This window comes from Globicephala melas, chromosome 2 (assembly GCF_963455315.2).
Source record: "Globicephala melas chromosome 2, mGloMel1.2, whole genome shotgun sequence".
In the NCBI taxonomy this organism is placed as follows: Eukaryota; Metazoa; Chordata; class Mammalia; order Artiodactyla; family Delphinidae; genus Globicephala; species Globicephala melas.
In genome coordinates this window covers 145,115,235-145,121,507 of record NC_083315.2, presented here as the reverse complement: position 1 = coordinate 145,121,507, position 6,273 = coordinate 145,115,235, and positions in this window count along the sequence as shown.

Here is a 6,273-nt window from a genome sequence, read left to right as displayed (position 1 = left end):
AAAGAGAGAGAGATGAATTACCTTCAAGGGCATTATCTGTGTTGCCTTTAACAGAGGCAGCGTAAATAATGATCGTCAACATAGAGAACCAAGCCTCAGGCTGTGCAGAGTCCCAGATCACCAAAACAGGGTACCACCTCCATCATTCGACTGTTCTTGCTGACACAAGCACCTCCACACTTCAGAAGCACTTCCAGCTTTAAAGTGCCAACAGAAAGAGATTTCTGATTAGTACTAAATTGATAAGAACGTTTAGTGAACCAGAATATCCCACTTCTTAAAGCTTCCAGGTGATTGCGCTCACCCCCAGGTTGCTCCGTAGACTTGTCTTTTTCCACCGTTTGACTGCATCTCTAGCCTGCATGTCCCAGGAAAACGTTAGGCAGAGGAGCATAAGGAAATCTGGCATTTCTCAACGCAGCCCGGGAAGGGGCTGTCAGAGACCCAGCAGACAAGTCTCTGTATTAGAAATGTTATTTAGGCCTTAGATGTGACACACGGGCTTTGGGTATCTGATGCAACCCCTGCAGCATTACGCCTGATCACATGCTTCGGTTACGTGACCCTACGCAAGAGCGCTTCGTCTGCTCACATACATGCTCTGTTCCACGGAGCTCTGGTGCTCTGGACATGCACCTCCTCCCAGCCCCTCATACTCTCCCTGGTGCTGCTTTGTCGTCACATAGGTCGGGGCTGGGACAGAGGGTGCAGTTAGTAGCAGGTGTTAGGATATAGAAGCGGAGGCGGTTTCTTTCTGAGGAACACTGGTAATCACTGTTCGCAGTCTTGTTACTTCCTGATTCATCAAATGCCGTCATGTCGGTATTCGAGCGCAAAAACCTAGTCCGCAGTGATTTTTCAATTAGCTGCCACTTTGAAGTGTTCATGCCTTTCTTCCTCTCCACTAGTACAGTATTGATGGCATGTTTTTGTGTCAGGCACTTGAACGATTCACAGGACTGTCAGAAAGATGATCCATCTCTACTCCTGTGTTGGAGTGTACACGCGCACGCACACACACGCTCCTACCCACCCCAGCATCAGCGTTCTTGCAGAGGGAGGGGACGTGTAGCCATCTCATTTTTCAGAGAAGGGTAAGCTCTGGGAACAATGAGCTGCCCCCTCATGGGGGCCCAGTGATTCCACCTATACCTCCAGTTCCAAGGCTGCTTCAATCTCTGGCTTGTGAGCATGGTGTCCATATTTCCCAATTCCACCACTGAGCCACATGGGTGACAAAGGATTTTCATGTTGCACTACACCTCTTCCCCCTACTTAGTGTGAGAGACTGACTGGGAAATGGAATTTGGATGCCAAAATGTTGACATTTAGAGCATCTCAGTGTGACAGAATGATTGATATCTACAAAATTCTGAACATCCAGTCCGTGCGGCTACCATACCTTCAAGGCAAAGTGTTTGGCAAAGGAACAAGCTTTGTTGACTTATTCAAACCATTACCTACTATTCCACAGGCCCCTCCTGTCGTCTGTAAAATGAGGACAAGAAACCCTACTTGGTAGAGAGTTACTAAGTAGAGTTAACACTTGGAAGGCAGCACAGTCCTCGGCAGATAGCACTCAACTTGTGGATACTGTTATCCTGAACTTGGGAAGGTGGCAAAGGAAGGAATGGGGTAGGTTGAACTTTAGCCAGGTGGTACTGGTGAACCCCAGGCTCAGATGGCAGCCCTTTGCAGTTGTACGTATCCCTTGCTGTGTGGCAATCCCTCAACCATTCCAAAGGAAGGGGCTCTGGAATAATGGGTCCCAGTAATGTGTCATAGTCTGGGGCGGGGAGGGGGGCGGATTACCGTGTTTACCAAATGTTTGGCAATAAAATTGATGTACGATGATAATTTTTGAAATTTTATCTTAAGGCTTGACTAAAATGACAAAATGTTTTTAAATTTACATCTCTTCTTGGGGAAAAGAGGGTGTGCTGCTGTCTTGGTTAGACTCCAATGCTTTGGTAACATCTTTAGCAGAACCAAGTAGAAGAGGGTGTGGGAGAACCACTTTTCTGGGGTGCTCTGGTAATGCAGGATGTGGTACCTGGCAGGAATTCTGAGATATGCAGCCATCTCTGCTATGGCCCCATGGGCATGAGGAAGAGGGTCTGGGACAAGCCCAGCCCGGGAGAGCGCTGATGGGCTCGCTGTGGGAACTGATGTCGGACCAGGAAGGAGAGAGGTGGGTGTGCGTTAGCATTGCTTCATCCTCAACAAATGACATTCTCTGATGAGGCACAGAAAATGCCCCCGTCTCCTTCCCTGTCCCCCAACCCTGCACACAGTTGCATGGAGGTTAGCTGCAGGACTGGATCTGCAGAAGTCCATTCCCCACTCTGGATGTACATCAATGCACAGAGATGCTGAACAGGCCTCCTGGCCCGTGCCGGCCCACACTGTGCATCGGGAAGTGAGGACCCCAGGTGAGGTGAGCTGCTAGGAGCTCTCCTGCATTTGTCACCTTTCTTCTGCCCTTGGATACCCTAGAGGGAGGCCCCAGTGGACCTTAGAGGCCTCCTGAGCCCTCATCAAAATCATAGAGGAGGCAGAGCACGCCTCCCAAGAACATCTGCTTGTTTGAAGAGAACCCACAGGGTGAGCAAAACACGTAGCCAGAGGAAAACATTTGCTCATGTTGTGACTGCAGGGGTAACGATAGCTGACGCACGCTAAGCACTTAGACTGGGCAGCTGACTGTTTTCTGGTTTTGGGTTTGGGTTTTTTTTTAAGCACTTAATCCTCACAAGGGCTTTAGGAGGAAAATACATTCTTATTCCCATTTTACAAATGAGAAAATGGAGGCACCGAGTTTAAGTGACTTGCCCAAGGTCACACAGCTAGTGCTGGGCAGAACTGGGCTCGGGGAATTGAGTTTAAGTGGGCTTCACTTCGGCTGATACACATGTCACTTACTAGACCAGCCCTTCCTGCCTCTTGAGATTCAAAGCCAAAGGATATTAGGAGTGGAGCAGTTCATTGTTTGATCCAGGCTCAGCCAAAATCTCTGGCCTTACGTTTCATAGTCTGCCTCGGTTGCCATATGTGGGTCAAGAATTCTGCCTGGGCTCCTACTTCCTGCGGCCACTAAAATAAGTGGAAACAAATGACAGGGAGGGAGGAAAGTGAGCTTCTTTGGGAAAGGAAAGGGCTGATTTATGAAGGGTCGTTAAAATAAGTAAGAGCATCATTATGTCCAAGAAAGGAGAAAATGCAGTGACAGTGGAGGAAAAAAAGAAGGGAATCAAAACAGAGAGAGGCTGGGGCATACTAGGAGGAAGCCAGAGACAGAAGAATTCAGATGGGATCTATATCTTGTGAGTCTGAGCACAGCTAAATAAGTCAGTGCCTCAACAGAGGAGCGACAGGCCCACCTCTGGAGCCGCCTTAAGGCAACTGAAGCAAGACTCAGGGAGGAGAAAGGAGAGAGCAGGCTCCTTAGACACTGATAGTTGCTGTAGGTCCCACTTCAAAATTATTCATAGTCTAGATGTGTCAGATCTACAAAGATAAGGCTAGGCAAGCCATCTCTAAAGGGCTTTCCAAAAGTCGCCAAACTTCTAGCAAAAAGAAAGTACAAGTAGCGAAAACATACATAATTTCTTGTGCTGGTGATTAAGCCAGTTAAGAAATCCTTGGAATCCATTCGAAGGTACTCTTGAGATACCCCTTCTCTATGTGGGCCCAGAACAGATATAGTTTCTACCTCAAGTCGCAGAAAAAGTAACCAACGCTCAAGGCCAAGACAGCATGCTTTGTAACGTTGAGGACATGATGGGTAGCCGTATGTGGCAGGTGAAGACTTGAAATGTACACAGTGCACTAGAATGTAGAACGATTTAGAGGGTGATAGATCATATTTATTAGGCAAGAGAAAATCTATTATTGATTTTCTTTAATGTTCTTATCATCTAATCCCAATGAAAGAGGCCAGATTGCCCTGAAGCTTTCAGTTTGCCTGAACAATATGAAACCGTTGATATTCAACTGTTTTTTTGCCCTACAGAGCAGCGACCAGCGGGATGACTTGCGCCCTAAGTGGGCTGTCTGAAGCTCCTACCGGAACTGGAGGTGGGGGCTGTGGGTGTGGGTAGAGGCCCAGATGGCTGGGGCATCCAGGTCTCACGCAGAGAGAGATGTCCCTTGAGGAGCTGGCACAGGCAGGTCAAGGGCAGCCTGCTGGCCTGCATAGCAAAGGGCAGCTTTTCCGCCTGCAGGGAGCGTACATTAGCATCAGCACGTCTAAATGGGAATCCATTTGGTCTCCCGCCACAGATTGGGCTGCACGGCCCTTCATTTTCTTAAAATCTGCAAACTTTTCTGCAGAGGCTGTGGCCTCCTGGCTGACTGCACACTCCCAGGAGTCCTGCAGGGAGCAAGTTGACCAGCACGCTGCTGCCTGCCCAGAATACCAAACAGCCAACAGCAGTGCAGGCTCCCAGTCCTCTGCTGCAGCCGGCTACCCCGGCACAAGCTCCACCCTCCAAGAGCCCTTTCTCTCCCTCCATTGTCGCTTTTCTACAAGCCCACTTGTTTCCAGGTGGCAGAAATACGTCTGCAATCCAGCAATATATTTCTAAAACCTTCTCCATGACAACGCAGGGCCGTGAGCAGACTGCCTGATCTGAGCAGCCAGGGAACCGCCCTGGGGGCAACGGCGTAAAGACAGCACAGGGCAGCTGGGGATGCTAGAAGTCTGCCTTAGCAGTGTTGCAGTTTGCGGTTAACACTCCCCATCTTCTGGGGAAGCAGTGAGCCCGTGTCTCCAGATGCCCAACAATGATAATTCATAAACCCCGATGTTAGCACAGAAGCCAAATAGTCCAGGGAAGCTTGGACGTCTTTTCTTCTTGAAAGATCTTTTGCAGCAGAACAAGAAGAGAGAAATGCAGCAAAGAAGGACCTGGGTTTTATAATGGGCTGCCAGTGTTTTGTGATTGTACAAAGTCTTTATATATCTCAAGTGCCATCCAGATGGTATGTCTCACAGATGTCGCCTCCCCACACCCGCCCAAATCACCCCTAGCCCCAAACAATCTCACAGTGGCCAGGGCCTAAGAACCAAAATCTCTACTTTCCCTCCCCGATATTGAATGACATTAACCTTGGGGCAGAACGCCAGGCGCAGCAGAGATGGCTCCTCGAGACCCAGCATCCACAAAGAAGCTTCCTAGGAGCTTGCTGTGGGGAGATGGAGGTCATCAAACAAGGGAGAAAGCCAGAGGGGCAAGGGAGGGCCATATCCGTGAGCTGGAAACAGGGGTGAAGGCAGAAGCCAAACCAGATGGCACTGATTCTCCTTCCCAACTCTGCCCTTCAATCTAGCTTCTTTATGGCTAAACCAGAGGCAGGACCTCCAGACCTCAGGGCATCCTTTAGCGAGGAGCCAGGTGCTTTCCCTGCCACGCTCACACTGCACCCTTCCCCAGCCTGCACCCCACCTGTTTAAGCAAAGCCCTCACCAGTGGTGTGGTGGCTTAATAGTTTGGCCTCAAAACAAAGGGTACCAAACCTCTGCACTCCGATCTGGGTTCAGAAGGACGTATTCATGTCAGAGGCATTGAAATCAGACCATTTGCCACCAGTCAGGGCATCAAGCAAACCCAAACTCAGGGAACCTTGAGCCACCTACCACCATTCTCCTGGGGTTTTCAGATAGGATCAGGACTCCCTCCACCTCCGTTCTCCTGATGGGGTCAGTGCTGAGCTCCTGCTCTGCGGTCAACACCAGCCCTCGCTGCAGGGCAGGGGAGTGGACGTCTCCTCTGGGCTGTTTCCTATGGTCGCTTACTCTCCACACAGTGAGTGAGTTGACAAGGGGGTGCCACAGGCACGTCAGCTTTGACTCTGGGGTAGTTCACGGCTACGGCTACTCTGTGTCGTTAAGTACGTTATTTTTATCTCCTAAATTACAGGACTGGCAACAAAACGCGCAGTGCCCAGTGCAAACTGAAAATGCATGGCCTTTCATTCAAATATTATTAACAATTTCCAGACGGCTACAGCAGAACATTCAACACAGCACAGGACCCTTCTACAGGGCACCGTGAGCTGCACAAAATCTACCCCCCTGGAGCCAGGTCTGCCAAATCCTTATCCTTGGTAGAAGAAGCTGTAGCCACACACCAGGAGATAACATTTCTGGAGTTTTATTTTATTTTATTTTAATTTTTGGCTGCGTTGGGTCTTCGCTGCTGCGCGCAGGCTTTCTCTAGTTGCAGCGAGCAGGGGCTACTCTTCGTTGCGATGCGCAGGCTTCTCATTCCG